Source organism: Podarcis erhardii, assembly GCF_964252035.2.
Source record: "Podarcis erhardii genome assembly, chromosome: 3".
Lineage (NCBI taxonomy): Eukaryota > Metazoa > Chordata > Lepidosauria > Squamata > Lacertidae > Podarcis > Podarcis erhardii.
The window spans coordinates 72,669,297-72,692,443 of NC_138507.1; the positions used below are offsets into that span (position 1 = coordinate 72,669,297).

General features: G+C 42.3%; 1 long non-coding RNA gene across 2 annotated transcripts; it reads right to left on the reverse strand.

Moving 5' to 3' along the window:
- Nucleotides 1–13,132: 13,132 nt before the first annotated feature.
- LOC309338674 lies at nt 13,133–22,654 on the reverse strand. Of its 2 annotated transcripts, none has more exons than XR_014155012.1 (4): nt 22,580–22,654; nt 19,823–19,952; nt 14,288–14,375; nt 13,133–13,409 (listed from the first exon to the last, which is right to left on the reverse strand). It is a non-coding gene; the product is annotated as an uncharacterized lncRNA (long non-coding RNA). The 2 variants fall into 2 exon arrangements; XR_014155013.1 differs by having other exon boundaries at nt 13,133–13,476.
- Between the last annotated feature and the right edge of the window lie 493 nt (nt 22,655–23,147).

Consider the following 23,147-nt stretch of genomic DNA (forward strand, 5'->3'; position numbering starts at 1 on the left):
CCTTCTGCAGTTTTTAAGAGGTCAAACAAGCAGAAAACTCTACTTGAGGGGAAAACACATTTAGGTTCCCCAGACTCTAAAAAATATCTAAACTCAGGCATGCTATCCCATTATATACTTGTATTTTGTGCTAACTTACCTCCAGTAGGTGACTTTGCCATATTGATGGAGTGCAAGGAGTGTGAAATCTGTGATCAATGTGCCCAGAAAGCATTCAAGCAACCAAAATATTTCTCTTTTCTTCTTCTTCTTCTTCCTTTGTACCTACTTTGGGGTAAATTGCCAGTACTTCCACACAGCACACTGGAGTTGTGAATGCCAGGGGGGCGGAATGTTCCCTTAGTGTGTTCTGCTAGCTAGCCCTGGCTGTTTCGCTGCATTGAGGCAGCACAATAAAGAACCGAGAGAGACATCCCCAAAGAAGCGGCCTTTGATTGTCTCAGTCCCTGAACCTAAACGCTGGTCATTCTTTTCTCTGGATTGCATTTAAAACTCCAGTCAATCAGTGGGCACTGACTAATGCACCTTGACATCACAGAATGCATTTCCTTCCATCTTATTCACATTTCTGTTAACGGACAAGGAAGTGCTGACTTCGTAGAATCAAGGCAGCAATTTGTAAATGACAGATGAAAATGGAATGAAAATCCCAGCCCAGTACAGAGGGCAATCATTTCTGTGCTTTTCTTTGCTATTTGTATGACTATTATACACAGGCACACACAGATGGGGGAGGAACTTGGCAAAGTCCATTTCCAAATTGGATTCGCCTAATCCACATTGCCCAGAGCAACGTGCAGATTAGAAGTGGGTCCACTTTGGAATCTGCACTCCTCCCAGATTCCATCACAAGGTGATTGGAGGGTGATATCAGTCCCAGTAGTGATGTATGGAAGTGAGAGCTGGACCATAAAGAAGGCTGATCGCTGAAGAATTGATGCTTTTGAATTATGGTGCTGGAGGAGACTCTTGAGAGTCCCATGGACTGCAAGAAGATCAAACCTATCCATTCTTAAGGAAATCAGCCCTGAGTGCTCGCTGGAAGGACAGATCCTGAAGCTGAGACTCCAATACCTTGGCCACCTCATGAGAAGAGAAGACTCCCTGGAAAAGACCCTGATGTTGGGAAAGATGGAGGGCACAAGAAGAAGGGGAACGACAGAGGACGAGATGGTTGGACAGTGTTTTCGAAGCTACCAGCATGAGTTTGACCAAACTGCGGGAGGCAGTGGAAGACAGGAGTGCCTGGCGTGCTCTGGTCCATGGGGTCACGAAGAGTCAGACACGACTAAACGACTAAACAACAACAACATCAGTTGCTTGGAGAAGGGGCTAGCATGTGGGGCTGTTTGACAGTGGAGAGGTCTCCCTAGGGAGGTTGTGGGCTCTTCTTCATTGGAGGTTGGATGGCCACCCACCATGGATGGTTTAGCTGAGATTCCTGCATTGCAGATCCTTGGGATCCCTTCCAACTTGACAATTCTATGATTTTATGTAGTGCAAAGAATGCCACCATTTCCCTAGGAGTGATGGGAACTGATGACACACGGTCAGAGCCAACACAAGATATTTTGGCACCTGAGGTGAACCACAAAATGGTGCCTCTCAAGGAAGAAGGGGGGGGGTGAGTGAATATCTGTATCAGCGTCGGGATCTGCTACTCCTTCAGATCTTGCCGCCTGAGACAGCCGCCTCACCCAGCCTCATGTGTGGGCTATCTGTGCATGCTGTTACATTCAGGAAGATTGTATTGGGTGGGTATGTCATGGCTGCCCAGTGGCTCTCTACAGATTGACATGTTTTCCTCTGTGCAATCTGATTGAGAATGATGGCATGTCACAATCGCTCCAAGGAGAAATTGCAGCACTAATTTCAATGTACATGGCAGCTGGAGCCCCATATGCTAGCCGCTGCTCTGTGCAGGTAGTACTGTTTCTTGGAAGTAGGAATGGGGGAGAAATTTGATTCAGATCATATTTTGATTCACGCTTTCCAAAACAATTCACAAATGGAAACGCAGCCGTCCCTCCCTAATGCTCACTTCCTCCAATTTTGCAATGCATTTTTCCAGCCAACTAATGTGTACAAAAATGCATAGAACTGGGGTGCAGTGTGCATGAAACAGAATATATCAGTGAGCATAACATACAAAATGGGTTATATTGGGGGATGTTGCTTTGCAAAAATGTGTAGATGGGGGAAAATCCCTTACCAATATATATATATTGGGAGAAATAAGTGCAGAATGCTGATGAATCCTCATGAGGACTTTAAGAATGGGAATAGGAGAAACCAAAATGGACAGATTTGCCCATGTCTGCTTGAAAAAAAGAAACATAAGAGTTAGCTTTCAGACCACCTCCTAAGTATATTGAAAACATTTTTCATGCTATTTTATTTTTGTAAGGATTTTCCAGGATTTCTATTTTACAAAAAATCTGCATGAAAGTGGGATGAGACAGACCTATGCCATGTGGCACATTAAAAAAATGAGACTTGGGCTGAACTGCCTATCAGCAAACACACCCCTAATAAAAAATAAACTGCATTCCAAGCATATCAGTTCCAAAACTCTTCCCATATCACATGCCATCCCCTTGAAAGCTCATAATTGTCCTGCTGGGTTTATTCTTAGCATCTGATTTACACATTAAAAAGCAAACAAACTGAAGTTTGCAGCTAGAGAGGAGCCAAACAGGCAGTCAAATATTTGAAATTAGACCAACACCTGTTGTTTTGCTGAAACTTTCCAGGCTTCCAAATGCTCTGAAGCACCACCTCTACAAAGTTTCTTTAAAGAATGCATGTGGCTTCTCAGTGTCACTTAAGTTACAACACACATATCAAAATAAGCATGCAAACTGGCAAAGTTGAAATACATTTTCTTAAAAAACCAAAACCGTGATCAGTCTTTCTTTTGAGTTATTCATGCTGCAATCCTATGCACATGTACCTGAGTGAGCTTACTGCTGAGGAGACACATGTAGGACTGCATGGCACCGTACAAATTACTTCAAGAATGCACAGCAACTTCTTGAACATGTTTTGGGGGGACGTTTTTCAACTCCAAGCTAAATTCCAAAATATCTCATGGTATTAAAAATGTCCCAAAACGAAGCCATGTGTGTTCTGTTACGAGAAGGACACTAAATTCTGCTTCTCTGGATCAGTTTCTGTTTGAAAAAGTCATGAGGCATTTTTAAAATCCAAATATAGTAACATTGGCTGGGATAAGAAAACACCCCTGTGGTAAAATTCAATAAATTTCTTGAGATCTTTTTTGTCCGGTTACTTTTATTTATTTTTAAAGAAGAAAACTCTGGTCAGCATTCAACTAAGGTTTCTCAGAGCAGGCCTAACTTAGTCATTGTCATTAATTTCAATGGGTCTACTCTGAGTAAAATTTAGTTGATGACCACTCTCTGTCTATAAGGTTGCATCACAAAACCAGCTTTATTACCCTAACATGTTACATTGGCTGGGACTCAGTTGGCTTTATTGGGATATTTGTTGCTGTTGTTGTTCCAGGCACTTTCTTAGCTTAGGAAGAACACCAGAAATGATGAATGACTAATTTTTGAGGACATTGTTTATTACTGGTGACAGAGTTCTGCAATGGAGAGCACACCAAGAAGGTAGTTTTACCTCCAGAGCTCTGCATTAGAATCTGACTCAGTATAGGGTAGCTTCCTATGTTCCTAAGTTCAGTATTGTCCATACTGCTGCTCTCCAGAGTGTTCATAGCCCTAGCCGGAGTGGCTGGGGGTTGAATTGGGGACCTAGTGCATGCAGAGCCAGGTGTTCTTCCACTGACTCAACTGTGTCCCCTCTGAACAGCCGCAATGTGTACTCAGAATGACTTACAAGCTAGCAACAAATAAGCGCAGGGTTATCTTCAGGAACCAAAAGTCACCACTCTTTCCCTGGTGCCTGGTTTATTATCATGGGGTCCTGACTCTTTCTCCGCTGCTGGTAATGCTGGTTGTACAAGAACCCATTTATAAAACCCATGGTTTTATAAGTACAGTAAGTAAGTGACACAGACAATCCCATTCCTGCAATGAATTATTTCCTGACTCTTGAGCCACTCTCCATTCATTCTATGCCTGCACCACTGTTGTCTCTTTCTAATTGCCTAGAGAATCACATCATCTGCCCCTTACACTTATTACAGACCACCCACAGGTTTTTAGATAGCATCTTACCCAAAAAATCATTATGCAGCTTCACAAAGTGCTCTTATATGGAATCATGTGGAGTTGAACGAAGTCATTTTCTTAAACAGTGGTGTATAAAATTGTGTGTGTATAACAAGATAGTGGTATCGTGGGGGGAGGGGGGACTTGTACTGAGGTTCAGATGCAGATGGCAAGCTGAATTTATAATTAAGCGAACTCAGGGCTTATTGCTGATGTCCCTTCTCCACTTCACCTGAATCATAAAGGCAACAGTTTGTTCATAAACAATCCTAAAGAAACAAGCTCCCGATATGCTGTTACATTCTAGAATGGAATTATGGATTGTATCCCATGAAATGCCATCCCATTCATGCATGGACACCCACTTATCCAATGGAACTTCTCCTTCCTCTCATCTCACATGCAGCCCCGCCCCTTCCAATTTGCTCCAGAAGTTGGGGGACTCACCAGAACATGTGGAAGGATGGAAAGAGTACTATTGTGCTGGCACCAGGGGGGGGGGCAACTAGAATGAGACTATGCTGATGAAAGGGTGGGATGCTGAAGCACAAGCCTGATTGGTGGCTGGGGTCATCATGGGGGAGGTCCCGCACATGATGTCTCCAAGAGCATAAAGCTGAAAGAGGAAGTTGAAAGAGTGATGCTCTTTCCTACTTCCTCTTTCAGTTCTGTGTGCTTTTCAATGCTCAGATTAATTCTACTGGATCCTACTTTTACTCATATCCCTTGGAAAAGTGCTTTCTCTCTGTCTTGGGGTGGGGCTGATACAGGTGTGCAGGGGTGGGGAGATACCACTGCACTCCAGTGTGCTCATGGACTCCTGTTTTACATTGATTTGTCAGCCAAAGAACCACATGCATATCTCTTTGTTGCAGAGGAGTGTGATAACATTCTAGAATGCTCTTGGTTTATACAGGGCACATTGAAAGCAGGTACTGAGACAAGATCCCAACTCAAGAAAGAAGGAGAAATAGCTACTTAGGGGATGAAGGAAAAGTACAATATAATATTACATTCCACCAATTTCTTGTGAACAAGAGTTCACTTTGGACACAGGCAATGGCAGGATTTTCTGGCATCATTCCCTACTGTAGAAGAAGAAGAAGAAGAAGAAGAAGAAGAAGAAGAAGAAGAAGAAGAAGAAGAAGAAGAAGAATAGTAGTAATAGTAGTAGTTTGGATTTGATATCCCGCTTTGTCACTACCCCAAGGAGTCTCAAAGCGGCTAACAATCTCCTTTCCCTTCCTCCCCCACAACAAACACTCTGTGAGGTGAGTGAGGCTGAGAGACTTCAGAGAAGTGTGACTAGCCCAAGGTCACCCAGCAGCTGCATGTGGACGAGCGGAGACACGAACCCGGTTCACCAGATTACAAGTCTACCGCTCCTAACCACTACACCACACTGGCTCTGACATTTGTTTTGCTATTAAGTGATGGAGATAGTAATCAAGCCAAAAGACATCTCATAGCATTTTTTAAAATGTGAATGTCAAAACATATATGCCCCAGAATTTGATTCTTACAGTTAGATATCATGAAATATATTCACTAACATAGATTGAAAACTGGTCTGATGAGTAAAAACTGGGTTTGGGGAAGTAACTATTACAGGCTCTGAAGACTTAGACAATTTCAGAGCTGGCTCAACAAATATGTATTTTGGCTACTGATGCTCATGCACTTCAAAGCCTGTTTGTGACCTGCTGATTCTGCTTGTTCCACCAGACTTCATCCTAGTTCTGCCACTGCCCCCTCCAAATTCTGGTACTACTCAAAACATGCTGATAAAATGTCCAACATACTGGCTGTCATACAAAAATTCTGCCAACTGGCTCAGAGGCAAAAACAAACAAATTCAGGCTGGGCCATTTATATTTGGTTTGGTTGGAAACCTTACCTGAAAAACAGCATATTTCTCTCCCACTCGCCTTCACATGCAGATGAGGATTTCCATAGTTCCCTGAAAAAACAGGGGTGCTGGGAAAGAATTTCCCCTCCTATCTTCTCTCCTATTTGCTGCCAATATATAGTGCTGTGCATTACACACCTCTGAACTGTGCTCATCTTTCCCTGTGTCATGTGAGATATGCATAGTCAAATGCTTTGTCAGCAAAAGTAGTAAACTGTTGTAGATGGTCTGCTTAACATGTGGTGCCGTTTCATTTGGCGTTTCCTGGATGACATCATTCCATTTCATTTGCAATTAATGTTCTGGTTTTAAAAAACAAAGTCTCAGTAGCAACTTCCAATATTTATTTGCTGGAAAGGAACAGTGGGAAATTTGGCAGTGCTCTGAGAAATACTGGCTAGGCTCTTAAACAAATCTAATCTAATTGGCTTGATTGGAATCCCTGGACCACCCTGCCATATAGACTTAGTTTTGTAGCCTGCAAATTGGAATCCCTTGCAGAGTGAAAGAGAGGAAGGTGCAAATCCTTCAATCATTTGCTTAGATAAGCAGCAGCAGATTGCATCTCGCAGATGATAGAATGCCTGCCTTGTTTTTAAAGGCTGACTTTTGCTATTGCATGAGATGGAAGAGAAGAGGATGTGATGATCTGGCTGGAGGCATTCGACTGATGGAGGCCAATAGATGCCTCCAGGGGTTGCTTCTGGGATACTTTAAGCCGCCACACTTGCTTCATCTCCAAAACAGATGTCATCTCTGCTACCCCAAGGCAACCTTGGAGCTCATTGTCTGTGCAAACCCCACAGCTCCTCCTGGCCCACACATTTGTTTCAGGAAGCACTGCTGGCATTGCTTAGCTCAGACCAAAGACATGCAAACAGCCCCACTGTGGGGGCCCATCATCATGCTGAAACAGAGGATGTTAAGGGAGATTGGATCACCCTTCTGTGACTACCGACACCCACCCCCTCTCTTCCTGGTACACTCGCACAGGGAAAGAAATCATCTGCTCTCGTTTGCACAGATGCTGCTGTCTCCGCTGAATTGAATTGGATGCATAGGCATGGTACAGCGAGAGAAAGAGAAAATGTCCCTTAGATCTAAATGCAAAGGCTTGCTGATGTCAGAGGAAAGGGTAGACTCCGACTGACTTTCAAAGGCTTGTAATCAGGCACTTTAGTGTTGCTTTTCATCCCCCAGAGATCTGATGCTTGGAATCCTTAATTCCTCTAACTTATGGAAATAATTTTTATGACAAGTCGGTATGCAATGTCAGGTACACAGTTTTTGAACCCGTGGCCCTCCATTTCCTTTAGGAATAAACTTTCCACTGACACAGCCTGGGTAATTAGAATGCTTTTTTCCCTGGTGTGGTATTAGGTTTCTCTCTGCTGCGCTCTCTCCCTCTCATCTCCGCCTACTGGATTTAATGTATTTCCAGGTCAGTTCCCAAATAGCTTCGGCTCTTTCTACTCGACTTCTTTGGGAAATTCAGCAAATACGACACAGTCATCTTGCTTGTTGCTGTGTTATAACTTCTTCAGTCAGTTGCTTGTGTACGAAAGACAAATAGGAAGTGGGTGCTTCGCTTTCATGCTCAGATCACATCTCAAAAATCCTTTTGGCTTTAGAAGTACTTTTTCATTCACGCACGGAGGAAGCAAGGGAGTGGAGGCAAGCAGACTCTCTCCTGCCTCACGTGCTTTTCAAGGCATGGAGACTTCTGTCAAGAGTCAGGTACCACAATGTTTCCAATCCTGATCTGCAAAGCCTCCCATTGTATTCTGGAGGCTGCAGATTTATTTCCTTGTGTGTGTTTGTACATGCTGTCCTACTGAAATTCATGGTAACCCCCCCCCCCCGACATCCTATTGTTTTTAACTGATCTGAGCTGCACCTATAGCATATAAACATTCACTGATTCAGTTTAGCCTCATCATTTGGAATTTGGACATGATCACTGGTGCATTCAGACATAGGGAATACTGCATTAGTTTTCCGGATTATAATGCTAGAACTTCTATCCCATTTTCTAATGGTCCTTTTACACTGCCGTACCTGTTGTGGAACTGTGGATTTTTTTATTGATACACTGGTGTGTTGCACTAAATGTCATTCACACCAGTGGGCATGTGTGACACAACAGTGAACATCATTCAACAATGTTGCTACTCCCCCACCTTTTCCACACATGGGTGCCTCTGTTCTCCCATGATTCTCCCATGATTCTCCCATGATTCTCCCATGAAAACAGCAGGGAGAACTGTATTTCACAAAGTTCCCCTATCTAATGTTGCCAGCTATTTACTAGCCCTGCTCCTGTGTCTTTTCACAACTGCAGGATGCTCTGAAATTACACAGGCAAAACATTTTTTGATAAAGAAAAATGAAAAAATTCCCCTTAACTTCTGTGTAACAGGTTAAAGGCACAAGAGCAAGGACAGTAAAAAGGAAGGAAGGAAGGAAGGAAGGAAGGAAGGAAGGAAGGAAGGAAGGAAGGAAAAGGGCTGCACCCTCAGCATGTGCCCAGAAAGCCCATTTTCTTTTTTGGCAAATGGGTAGAATCAAGGATAGCTAAAAACTGCACAAACAGCAAAGGCTTGCACTTTGATGTGGGTCAGTCTGGTATATACAAGTGTATGGCCTCACTTTTAGAATTATAGGTCTGGAAGGGATATGTATTATTTATTGATTTATTTGTTGCCAAATACAGAAATCTCTAGGTGACTTGCATACACAATTGAAAAACAATCATCAGGTTTAGCAAAAGAGGGAAGAGGGAGAACCTTCTCTCTCTCTTTCATCTGGTACCCTCTTAGCATTGGGAACCTGAATGTATTAACCTAAATCCATGCCAAAAACATTGTCCCTTTACCATTTCATAAGACGAGCCCTACCAGGTCAGACTAAAGGCTTCTCCGCACCATGGTCCACCCCTTCATATCCCATCGGCGTTGAAAGTCTTCAAGGCCAAGGTGATCCCGACAATTGCTTATGCCATCTCAATTTGGGGGACTTTTGCCAACCTATCTCACCTGGAGGTCATTCAAAATCAGTTTTTAAGAGGGATATTGAAACTGCCCAACTGTGTAAGTAATACAGCGTTACGCATGGAACTTAATATTGTATCCCTGGAAAATGCTCTGTGGAAACGCATACTTTGTCACTGGCTATCTCTATGGCACAATCTCCCAAACCTGTACTTGATACAATGTATGTGGAGAGATGATTTCCAGAGCCCATGGGTAAAAAATTTACAGCTGAAAATTACGGCAATGGGAATCTCCCCATCCAAATTACTAGAGCAGGACATAGTCCCAGCTAAAAGAACAGTAATCTGTAAGCTAGAGGAGATGGACTTGCAGCAGAAAATGGTTTTGGGCAATGGTACCTGCTCACCTCTAAATCTTGGTTTATTACCCCTCTTAAGGCTCCCAAACTATTTGAATTCCTTAACTTCCTCAGCTCATAGATATGCCTTTGTAAAGGCAAGATTCAACACCTTTCCATCGAACGTGCTGAGAAATAGATTCTCCAATGGACAGATATTGCTCTTATGTGATTGTAATTGTGGGGCACCAGAATCATTGCATCACATAATTTTTGACTGTGCTTTTCACTTACCGGCCAGGAGCAAGTTTCTTGCTCAATATCTTAAGGGAATTGCCGATGATACGATTGAAGCCAAACTGAGATATCTACTAATTGATGATGACCCCCTAAGATCACTCATGGTTGCCAGATTCTTGATCAGCGTCCTATCCCTAAAGAAGAGAAACGGACTCCTGTGTGGCTCGGATAACCCCTTTAAACCATGATCTATGTTTTAGGTGACATCACCATTGTTTTAAACCATGATCTATGTTTTAGGCGATATCACCATTGATATCCTTGATTACTTTATGAGCAGAGGGCGATGTATAGGTTACAAATTTATTGTAATGTATGATGGTGGTCTTTGTCTTTGCTTTGCTTCAGTTCTTGTTTGTCTTTTGTAAGTTTTGGCGATTTTAAATTTGGAGGTTTATGTATAATATGTTGGTATGGGAAACTGTCGTGTAACGGGCCAATGGCCGTAATAAAGATCAATCCAATCCAATCCATGGCCCACCAGCTGGTATTGACATGCTGCCTTTGATACTGAAGTTAAATATATAGCTATCATGATGGTAGCTTTATCTTCCATGAATTTGTCTAATCTCCTTTCAAAGCCATTCAAATGGCTGGCTATCACTTAATCTTGTGGCAATGAATTTCATAGTTTAACTATCTTCCACCAATGCTGAAGACTTTCAAAATGCTAAATGGCCACAAACGTTTCCCAGCAAGCCTTTGCTGGCAGCAGAAGAAATTTTAGCAGCTGTCCAATCTTTTGTAAGGAACTCCCCTTCTGCCTTTTGATGTTCTGCTGAAGCTGTCAGTTCAACCCCTTATCTTTAATCAGCAATTAGGGGAGATTAAAGGAGCTGGTTGAAAATGACAACAGAAAACAAGCAAATAAACAAAACAAAAAAAAAAGGTGGTTGATGGATGGGGAAAACAAAGACTCAAAAGATGAAGGTCATCACAGCAAGGCGGAGCAAGAGTAATCAATGATTTCTGGCTCTAGAGTGATGCAAGTCAAACTCCATCAGGCAGACTGATGGCCATCACTCAGGCACCACCTTCTCATGCCAGGTAATGTCACCCTGTATCTAATTCCATCCTTGGGGCTGGGTTGGAACAAGCTGACAACAGAGACAGTAGCCACTGAAGCAGGAGAGGCAACTACAAATGGGGGCTCCTTCAAGAGTTATTTTCCCACACTAACCAGAATACCTGTGCTGGGAAAGGCATATTTGCCCTTATTTCTGACTAGCGGTGTCAGTGTAGGTTTTGCTCACTATGAGACATTCAGGGGCAACATTATAGGGCTCAGTTGGGCACACACACAAAAGCCATGGATGACAAGTATTTCACTGCATGGCTTAAAGGTCTATCCTCTGTAGAGGTCAATGGGAGCAAAGCAGTGCGATTTCAGAGGGCATGTTGTAGTTATCATGATTGTACTTTTAGTACCCAGATGTGCTGCTAAAAACAACCACAATTTGATTGAAAATACTAGGAACTGGAAGCCACCACAGACCACCCACCCTAAATGGCACCTTTGATCACATATAAACTACAGTGGTACCTCAGGTTAAGTACTTAATTCGTTCCGGAGGTCCGTACTTAACCTGAAACTGTTCTTAACCTGAAGCACCACTTTAGCTAATGGGGCCTCCCGCTGCTGCCATGCCGCCAGAGCACGATTTCTGTTCTCATCCTGAAGCAAAGTTTTTAACCTGAAGCACTATTTCTGGGCTGGCGGAGACTGTAACCTGAAGCATATGTAACCTGAAGCGTATGTAACCTGAGGTACCACTGTATTCAGATGCTATATCCTTGTGGGGTTTTTCCCAGAATTTACCCATCTATCAGGTGGCCTGAGAGACACCTCTGCCTCATCTCAAGCCCCTCCAGTGTGGCTGATGGAGTGTTTGAATTGCTCTGCCCAGTTTGCATCTTACTGACTCAGAGCCAGGCATTCCCTCATCAGTCCTGGGGAAATACCCAAGAAGCTCACCAAAAAGAGTAGGTTTCATGATAACACCACCCACAGGCCCATCACTGGTTCCCAAGGGCACCTAATTTGTTCTTGTCCATGATTATTTTTCCTCAAGAACTTCCTTCCCAATGCTCATTGGTGTTCACATCCACATCAGAGCAAGTAACATGGGAAGCATCTCAGAAATGGTCTTCATGAATGCAACTATTTTTGACCTTTATGCTCTCATCGATATAAAGTAAATGCCCATTGGCTATTAATTACAATGAGAGGTTTCTAACTGAGCCCACACCGCAGGAGTTCTTTTGCAGTATCCACAGGGGCGCACCAGCAAAAGTTTCCATGACAAGAGGAAACCACATACCATCAGTAATAAGGGAAGTGGACTAGAGATGAGCAATTTCGCTGCTAATTGTCAGCACTTCTGGCTTTATTAAAGTGTTAGTAATGTATCTCTCTCTCATTTAGCCATTAGTGCTAATATTTATGAAGAGAGAAGACATCTGTGTGGTTTACATATCCAGCATAAAACTGCTGGCGATTACAAGGGACTAAAATTAGGAGATTTGGCTGCTCGTCTCTGTCTCAGTTCGTCGCTGCCTTTAAAGATGTTGAAACACCCCCTGAACAAACTAGCAATAGCTGCACTGGGTTTCAGAAAAAGGCATTTCACAGCCCTCTCTGGAGATGCTACAGAAGCTGGGACTTTCTCCAAGTAAAACATCTTACCTTTCACTTATCTACCCCCACCCCACACCCTGCAGTCACATGTACAAATTTTACTAAAAATTTACTCGTCCTTCATCACACAATACTTACTTGCGTTTGCTTGTTGTGGAAAGGCTTCCCCCTTTCATTCACCTGGTATTTTAAATACAACCACACTGCAGTACAGAGAAAACAGAGTTTTAATATGCCATATGTCACTGTTTGCTCGGGAAAAGACCTTCCATGTTTTCTTCTGCTATTTTCACTGTAAACTCAGGGGCACATATGAAAGCCTACTGTGAGTCATATTTTGAGAATCTCTATTTTTTTGTCAAGGTTTCTGTATCATGTTAAAAACAACGAGCAAAGAGGCAATTAAACATTTCAGTCACTGGGAATGAAGGCAAAGCAATTATTAGAATTATTATTATTTTGGCTGGTTTTAGGAATCTGAAATGCAAATCCATTTCATTTATAATTTTTGCCTATCAAAAGTTCCTCAAAATAAATAGATAAATAAAAAAAAACATGCTGCCTGGGTTTGCCTTGCTGTTGAATCTATTAACCCAGTTGGTGGAATAATTGCAAGGTACTTTGGCTTAATTACAGCACAGCAATGCGGTGCAGTTAAATATCCATATAATTTTATATTACTGCCCTCAAGGCCTCTTCATGGAATCAAACTTACTTTTTGTAAGAAAAAAAATCAATTTGAAGCTGCTCAGGAAGTGGTGGGAAATGACTTTACTCTAGTTACTTCCATATTGTCCATCAGCTTTATTCTCATTTCTGAAGATTAATGTAAATTGCCTAACAAAAAAATCTTCCTAGTTAATTATGCTTTAGGGAACTTTGTTCTTTTCTCCAAATTCTATTTCAGGCCCTCGTCTTATCCTTTCATAAGCCACGGTTGTTCATTAGGAAATTGCAGGCGGCGTTATCTTCCAGCAAACCTTTCTCCTCCTCTTATGGCTCCCTAGGCATCAACTTTTTGCATTGCACAGCTCTGTAGGAAGCAGCCAGGCCCAATATGTTCTCTTTTAAAAAATGAAAATGAGGACTTGGCTATACAACTGCAAATAAAACATTTTAAATACAAATATGACACTAGATGGTGACAATGAGCTATGCAAATTTCAATGTCTTTTTCAAAACATTTTTTTTTATAAATCATTTTCACAGCGTTTTTTATATGCATGTCGATTCCACCTAACTTGCTTGAACCATTACCACCTCCCTTGCACTTGTGGAAAATATAAATATGTTTAATATGACACCCATCACCCAAGTACTTGTCACCATGATTGTTTAAGCAACATTTAGGCTGTGGTTCTCCAGCCCTGCTATCCTAAACCCACTTACTAGAAAGAAAATCCCATTGAATTCATGGCTTCTCCACCCTTCCACTTGTCCCGTTCGTAGAAAGCACAGATCTGAGATGTTTTCCGCTTGTTCTGTGCTTTCTGGACATGGGTGTGAATGGTTTTGCAACCCGCTCTGCCGTTCTTGCCGTGCCACTTTCTAAGCACTAGCGGCAAGAGTAATGTTTAACAATGAAGTTAAATCATAGCATTGAAAATGGTTGGACTGGTCCAATTTTATCTAAAGCAAAAGGCAGCCTAATTCCTTTGGACCTCTCCAAAGGGGCCAATGGCTCAGGGGTAGAGGACCTGCTTCGCATGTAGTTGTTCCCTGGCATCCCCAGTTAAAAGGACCAGGCGGAAGGTAATGTGAAAGACCTCTCTGCCTGAGAAGCTGGAGAACCACTACCTGGCAGAATAGGTTAGATGTGCAAAGGCACTGAGGTATAAGGCAGCTAGCTAACTTCCAGTGCAACAGGCCATAAGATGCTGCATAAGGATTTAGTGCCAATGGAATTCTTACCTCCTCAAGCTAGACTGCTCCTGGCCATGTAGAAGCTCCCTCTGCTGTCTCCATGTGGCACTGATGAATGTTTGTAAGGCATCTTTGGCTGTGATATGATTACAAAAAGCCCTTATGCAATTATTTAAGCAAAGGCAATCCCATCTGGGATCCCTAAGAAAGAGGTCAATCATCAAAATCCAATCTGGTGCAAAACTGATTGGTTCTTCAAACGAGAATGAAGAATGCAAATGGCATTGTAGCCCTGTGGTTGATCCAGCCCTGCAGTTTTCCCAGGTAGAGGGAAGCTACATCCTTAGTGCAGCAGGAAGTAGCTAGTGCTAGTGAACTGTCTCTTAGTGTCTGGAGCCCTGTCAGATGAATCTGCTTTTCAGCTGTAAATCACTTTGAGATCCCTCATTGGAAGTGAGGCATATATGAAATGAATTCTTATCACCACCACCACCAGGATCATTGAGGCTGAATGGACAAATGAGCTGGATCTCCCACATAGAAACTTGGCACATTACCTCTCCACGCACAAAACCCAATAAAAGAGATCACATATAACCAACATTATGTCTTTTAAATTATCAAGGGCTGTCCTGGATTTGTCGGCCTATAAAACTAAAAACCAGGTGTGCCTGAGAATCTGGATGAGGCTAATGGACTCGACTTTCCAGTTTTGCACAGGGTCTGTGATGGACCTGTAAAATGGGTAATAAACAGCCTTTCCTGTAAATGCATCTTACAGTTATAAACCAGGCACCTACTTCCAGGCATAGGTAAAGCACTTGACATGTGCTGCAAAGATATTCTATGCGCAGGAAGGCACACACTGCAGCTATTCAGCAATAGAGCTTCATCCTTTTCTGTTCTGCAGCCCTTCCTGGAGCAATTTGACAAGTTCAAAGAGTGTGAAGGAGCTCTGCATCCTGGGCTGGAGCCTAACAAATGATCGGGCTTGAACTCTCAAACAGTAAGTAGCATTGAAGGATTACTTTCCCATTGATGCAAATCCCAAGTGGACATTTTGCAGTGGCTTGAAAGGGAATAAATAATGAGGGGTGACTGATCATAAAGTGCAAGGCACTTTATTCCCGGTGGCTCCTTCCTATTAATTTGCTGCCGCACACCTGTGCGAGGAAGCAACCTTGGAGCAGATGGCTGATCAGCCTAGTGAAGGGTGAGTGTCAGAGAAACAACACACACTCAATCTCTAGGGGAACAGTGCTCTGAAAAACGCCCAGTCTTCAGGGTTGGAAGATCCTCTGAGCAGAAGTACAGCCAGGTCATTTTAGACCAGCCTTCGTGAAGTTGGTACCCTTCAACTGTTTCAAGAGAAACTACCCAACACTATGACATGACAACATTCCACTTCAGGAATTGGAGGGCCTTTTTTCACTGGAGGTATTTAAGAAGAGGGTTGATGGCCATCCATCAAGGTTGCTGTTGGAGCAAGATTTGTACGTTGAACACTTGGATTGTAGAGTTGCAAGTCCCTTCCAACTCTACAATCCCTTGGTTCTATGAATATGTGCCATAAAAAGATATGAAAAGCAATTCCTTTCTCGATAATTCTAGTCCATCCTGATAAATGCTGAAATTTAATTGTCACTTAGAGGGGGAGAGGTAAAACTGGATCATTCGTAGAAGGCACAATGTTTCCTGAGTTGAGTAGTCGATTGTTGGCGAGGGTGGTGTGTCACAAGTTTTCCCAAAACTATTATCTGAGATTCTTTCCCAAACCTATTATCTGAGATTCTTTCAGGCTGAGGGACATGGGTGGCACTGTGGTCTAAACCACTGAGCCTCTTGGGCTGCTCATCAGAAGGTCGCGGTTCGAATCCCCGTGACATGGTGAGCTCCCCTGCTCTGTCCCAGCTTCTGCCAACCTAGCAATTCAAAAGCACACCAGTGCAAGTAGATAAATAGTACCGCTGTGGCGGGAAGGTAAATCGCGTTTCTGTGCACTCTGGTTTCTGTCACGGTGTTCCATTGTGCCAGAAGCAGTTTCATGCTGGCCACATGACCCAGAAAGCTGTCTGTGGATAAATGCCGGCTCCCTCAGCCTGAAAGCAAGATGAACGCTGCAACCCCATAGTCGCCTTTGACTAGACAACCATCCAGGGGTCCTTTACCTTTACCTTTACCTGAACACACTGGATATCTAATCTGGGGTCTTGTATATGTAACAGATTTGCTCTGCCACTGACCTACAGCCATGCCAGTATGAAAATAATATTTTGCTATGACCAACCCCATAGCCAGCTGAGCGTTGTACTGCCTTCAGAAGATAAGCTCCAGCAGAGTTGTCCAGGGAGGGAATTTCCAATACTGTACTTCGCAATTCAGAGGTTCTAAAATAGTGTTCCTGATTCCAGAACTGGGTGTGCCCAAAGGCTCCAGGTTGGAATGAGAGAAATGCCAGTAGCTTTTAATTTTCAGTGTAACTCCTGTGTAATGGTTTTAAAGATCTGTCAGTCTCGTCATAGGATTTGACCATTAAGAACTGCTTCCATTCCCAGATCTTCATTCAGATGTTAATAGATTTCTCCATAACCCAGTGTATTCAATAGCTCTTAGTGATCAAACTTGACTTGTTATTTTGAATTAACATTTGGGACTACTGTATTATTGGGAGGAGAGGGGTTATGTGTTGCCAGTTGTCTTCAGTGTAAGGAGTTTGGTAGCTTAGCATGTATTTCCAGAGGCCATCATTGGTTCAACAAAAAGGATTACATATGCAGTACAGAGTCACAGTACATATGCAGTACAGTCACAGCATGAAGCAAAACAATGGTTTAGGATTCCTGCCAACTTTACATCAAAGCCCATGGTTCTGTCAATGCAGGAAATTGTGCAAAAACGACAGGCATCCATATACAATTTCACTTTATTTTAGCTGAATCTGTTGAAACGTTCATCAAGGAACTGCTTTAGTGCTTTTAGCACCACTGCTGCAAACATTTTGTATTCTGGATGTTTTAACTCTTCCTTGCCAAACCCATCTCCCATAAACTTTCCAAAATCCATGGTGCCACTTTTATGTGCTAAGAAGTTATATATTATTTATGCAGCCTTGAGAGCTCTTTAAAAAAAAAAAAAAAAAAAAAAAACCACCACCGTCACACAATTCAGTACATTTGTAAATTAAATAAACCTGTGTCAGAGAAACTATACATGGATGTTGTGGTTTTGTTAAGCTGGCAACATTCCTGTATCATACGATTTCCATTCTGAAGATATTCTATATGAATATTCAGAGAAGTATGTGATCCAATCAACAGCTGCATTCCAATCCACATATAAGTTCAGAACCATCTTATTAGGTTGGTATGATTTAAAATGTGGACTGAATTTTTTCCCACCATCCCTACTTCAACCTAACATTTAATTTTGCAATGGTTGTCACTGAAGTTTAGGTATGCAAAATATTTAATCCTAAAAATATATATTTTAAATCAACTAGGCTTGTCAAAAACTTGGCTATTGCTTCACTCTCAGAAGAGTAGTCATGAAAGAACAAAGGAAGAATGGTTTTAGGAGAGAGAAATTTCTCACAAGGCAGAGGTCAAGAAGAAGGTCAGAGGGCCTCAGAATGGAAGCTTACAGAAATTCTTGAACTTTCAAGTTGCTGTTTTAGCTTTACCTGGCAGCTATTCCAACACTGTGAAAATCATGCAAAAGCCTTTATTACTATGTCAGGATAAGAATTTGGCTACTGAAGCTGTCATGACTAAGGGAAAGAGTGACATTGTTCTGGGCAAATCCAACACAGGCAAGAAATAAGTTTGCTCCTTGCAGAAAGAAAAGAAGTTTAAAAAAGAAGTTGTGACTGAGAGCAAGAGAAGAGCAATAAAGCAGTAAAAGGTATAAAGAGCAAAATGGCCCCTCAGGTATAATGTCTGTCACCTCATAAAAAGCCAGTGTAGTAAGAGAGTCAGTGTAGCGCATAGGCACCAACTCCTAGGGCCAGAGGTGCTGGGCTCCATACTTTGTCTTCTCCTGAGGATGTGTGCATGGCGCGTGTCACGCATGTGGTGTCACATGTGCACATGACACTGATCCCCCTCCATATTGTGTGCACGATTGCACTTTTGGTGTGGTGTAGTGGTTAAAGTGTTGGTCTAGGGCCTGGGGCCCCAGGGTTCAAATCCCCACTCAGTCACAAAACTTCCTGGGTACCCTTGGGCTAGTTGCTGGATTTCCACCTACTCAGTTGTGAGAAAGAAAAGGGGAGGAGAAGCTCCATACACTCCACCTTGAGCTCCTTGAAGGAAAGGTAGGATATAAATGTACAGACCTTCTTCAAAGGGAAACACCTGTAAATTCAGTCAGATATGATGCCTCAGGGATAGCATGCTAAATTAAGATAGGTATGACCACTGGAAATTTTCCAGTGGACCCACTGGGTCTCCTCAGTTGCCTAATGAAGCCACACGTGGGAAATGTGGGTTTCTGTAGTTCTTTCTTCACCAGCATCAGCTACTGCCCATCAATGTTATTGCCAGGCTAAGACTTCTGCCTGGGCCACTCTCAAGTGACCTGTACACTTTCTTTTCTACTCAGATTTATTTGGCTCTAATCCCATATCTTACAGCCAACTGTGATCCTTCAGGATTGGGAAAAATGCCAAATAAAAATAAAGGCATCAAGTAAATCGACGATCAAAAGAAGAAGCCAGCTTAGCATGGAATGCAACCCAGAGACAGCTGAGCATGTTTCACTTCCATTGAAATCGAATGGAACAAAAATATACTCTTGCGCCAAGACTGTGCCTAACTTTTGCTGGATTTTACCTACTGGGAAAAGCATGCTTGGACGCATAGTGGGGAAATAGCAAGGCTGATCTCAACATTCTCAGATAAATATTTTGGTTAAATTCTTAGATATTGGGAGCCAAAATGGGATGGGGAAGGGGGGGGGGAATCAGGTAAAGGAAGTTCCAGTGCTTCGGCAGGGTACTTTTGCAGGCTGGAGATGTTGTTGTTGTTGTTGTTGTTGTTAACATTGCCATCATCAAAGAATGGCAGGAGCAGTCAAAGGCTCTCCTCATCCTTAAATATTTTTTCCTCCTTTCCCTCTCATTTTGTACTGTTTTTGGGACCGAGTTCCAGGGGCGGAGAGGATCCTCCTCTGTGATTGCTGGATGCCGAGTTCGATACATTGTATTCAGTTTGTAGAAGATGGCGAGAATACGACAGGAGACAAATATATGCAGGAGCGGTTAGCTTAATATGCATACGCCTTGAAAGGTCTGAGAGGCGTTATCAGCGCCACTTCTCAATGAATTTAAAAGAAGGTGACAGACTCGCTATTCAGGGTACATACAATGTTCCACCGGTGATAGATTCCAATCAGGGAGCATCCAGGAAATATTACATGAATGTCACAAGCTGCTGCCAACGCACATTCATTTGTTATACGCTGAATGAGAGGCAGTTTATATTTCAGCAGAGATATAAAAGAGCGAAAAGGAAATATAAATCAAGAGCATTTCTGCTTTGGTAACAGAAAAGTAGATGCTCTTGGGGACAAATGGTTGGAGCTTACCTTTTAGCTCCCTGTGCTTGACAACTCACTGTCCCAATTGCTTTTGAGGCTGCAGCATGTGCTTTCAAACCATCTCGCACAGTAACTGCTGATTTAGGGATCTGGATGCCACACGCCAGAGCTGAAATTACTGAAATGTGTAATTCATGTAGTCAAAGTCTACACTCATCCTGGCTGGGGCATTAATAACAAAGAACTGGGGGGGGGGGCGGGACTGTGCTACACTCCAGGGTCTTGCATGTGATCCTGCCTCCCAAATAACCCTGGAAACCACCTGCCAGTCAGCATAGACTATCCAGAGCTAGGTGGACCAGTGGTCTGGCTAGGGCTGCATAAGCACGATATATTTAAAGCATATTCAAAGTGCATTTCCCCCCTCAAAGAATTCTGGGTACTGTAGTTTACCCCTTACAGCGTTACAATTGCCAGCAATCTTTAACAAACAACAGTGTCCAAAATTCCCTGAGGGGGGAAATATGTTCCAAATGTGCACTAAAACTATAGAGTGTGTGCAGCCTCAGTATAAGATTGTTTCCTACATTCCTGCGTAGGGTGGGAGAGTCAAGTTTCTCCTCCAGTCCCAACAATGCCCCTCTGGACAAAGATAAATTGTCTCCCATAGATAAATAGCTGCTACATACTCCAGTGGGGAAGTGGTTTTGCTTTTGTGAGAAAACATGGGGGATTCCAGTGAGAGCGAAGCATGACCCACAATAATGGCTGATTTGGTTGCCACCAACAGGAACCTAGCAGCTGCAATATGTAGGCTGCCTCTGCCTCTGCCTGTCCCCCCAGCCCCTTGCAATAAGCTGTGTGCTTAGCCACTCCCCTTTCTGTTTTCTACCCATGTCTCTTGTGATGGAAGAAGCAACAGAACAGTGGCTTATGCATTCAGTGGTGGATGAACTATATTGATTAGCATAGGATTCAGTTTGCTACTGCTGAAGATAGTGAATAATTGCTTCCTGTATTGAATATATTTCTACAACAAGGGACAGGACTAGTCTCCTAGAAAACAAACCCACTCAGCCAGCATTAGTGATCAAACAACATGGCTCTGCTGGCTGAAAAGACCCATACTTCTTCAGGCAGGCTGGGAAAGAATCAAAATACGCTCTCCCTTTGCAATTATTTAAAGGCTGCATTAAATCTAAACTCAAATGCAAACCAAAATAGAGCCATCTTTTTCCTGCAGTTTTGAAAATCTATGGTCTTTGATAAAGAGACATATTAGAATATACTGTCTGGCACTGAGGTATTAAATATATTAACTAGTCCCCCCCCCCCCAAAAAAAAGTATTTTGCAAAGAAGGATTGTATATTCATATGGAAGTTGAGAATTTTGTCAGGGAAAATATACAGCCTCAGTGAGACAGCCAAATAAATTTATAGTCTACTATGTTACACATGATGGTGAAATGACTTGGCATGGTTTGCATATCATGCTGAAATTTCCTTAGAAGATGTCTAATATATCAAATAAGCTGCATTTCAGTAAGAAAGAAGGCTATTCAATCTGCTCTATGCAGTAACAATATTGAGCCAAATGCCATCCTTTCCATTTGTGTTGCTGATGCAGCATGAAGAGCACCAACTGAAGTGTTTACAAAGTGTGAGAAACAAAAAGTTGTTATTGGTTGCTGTGCTCTCCTCTCAGTTCACCAGAACTGTTTTAGATTTTGTGTATTAAGAGCCCCACAGAACTCTGCCTCTATCTCAGAGTGACTACCTCTAGGAAATTCCTGATGGTTCCATATTTTTAGTAGTACAATGGTACCTCTGGTTACGAACTTAATTCGTTCTGGAGGTCTGTCCTAACCTGAAACTGTTCTTAACCTGAGGTACCACTTAATTAATGGGGCGTCCCACTGCTGCCGCGCCGCTGGCACATGATTTCCGTTATCATCCTGGGGCAAAGTTCTTAACCCGAGGTACTACTTCCGGGTTAGCAGTGTCTGTAACCCGAAGTGTTTGTAACCCGAGGTGTTTGTAACCCAAGGTACCACTGTACTATTATTATTATTTTAAAATATTATATACGGTCTTTAAAAGCTAAATTCTTCCAAGGCAGCTTAAAGATAAAAATGTAATACAATCACAATAAGTGTACTTAATTAAAGGCAGCTGAATTAAAAGAAGCCCAAGACAAAATAACTTATATATATATATATGGAATCTTAATAAAGTGTCTAACTAGGTCTGCCTTTAAGCACAGTTTGGAAACTTTAGCTTGTTCAGAGTGTGTCTACCAGAGTTAGGAATGGGGGTGAGGACTTTTGCTCTACCAGCTGCACTGAATTTGGGTGCATTTCTGAGCCCCATTTTAAAGTGCTGGCTTTAACCTTTATACCATTATAAATGGATTGAACCCAAGCTATTTGTTGGACCACTGCACACATAACATCTTGCCTGCGTGCTGAGATCTGCATCCAAGGTTGTTTTGGTGTGTCCACCGCCTAGATTAATAATGATAAACAGGCAGATGTGAATCTCATAAGGGCAGAGGAGAGATCACTACCGCCATCACATGTTTTGACTAGAGACAGGTGAATCTGTCAGCTTGGGTTTCTCTCAGTTTTTCACACTGATGTTCAGTTCTCCGTACCAGTTTGCATCTTAATGTATATTATCCCTTAGGATATGCATTTTTGTACACATTACTTGGCTGGAGAACTGCATTTTGTTTTGGAAAGTGTAAATTAGGAAAATTCACCTAAAATGCAAACTGAATCAAATTTCACCCCCATGTCTACTCACAGCCTCTTTTAGAGTCAGTGGCAGCCCTCTCCACTCCTCTTCTCAAGCTGATATAGAATCCTATAGTTAGCTGTGATGAAACATTCTAGAATTCACAATTTTCTGTATTTAACTTGAAGCCCCGGAAGCAACATGTTCTTGAGGGCTCGTGTGAATATTGCCTTGCATTTAATATCCCTGAGGATTTATTCCTGTGAAAACAAGACAGAAAAAAGCTTCCAGAGAAAACTTAGTAATATAAAAAAGGTTAACCTATTCTATGTAACAGGAAAAAGTTGAAATACCTTCATTTTATAACAACACTCTTAACTTCAAGACATGAAACAAAGTTTATTATTTTTTAACTACTTTGTGAGTCTGACTTCTGCCACATTCCAATAAATGTATGTGTTTGATGTGTGCAAATACATCTTTGTACACGAAACATCTTCAATAGGGATAGTGCAGAGTTTTTCAAGTGAAGAAAAATTACCCTATAAAATTTTAAGTGCTGAAGTCAGAGTTTAAGGCACAGGACTTTGCGTGTTCGAGTATTTATGTGCTGAAGATATCTTCTGAAGCATCGGTT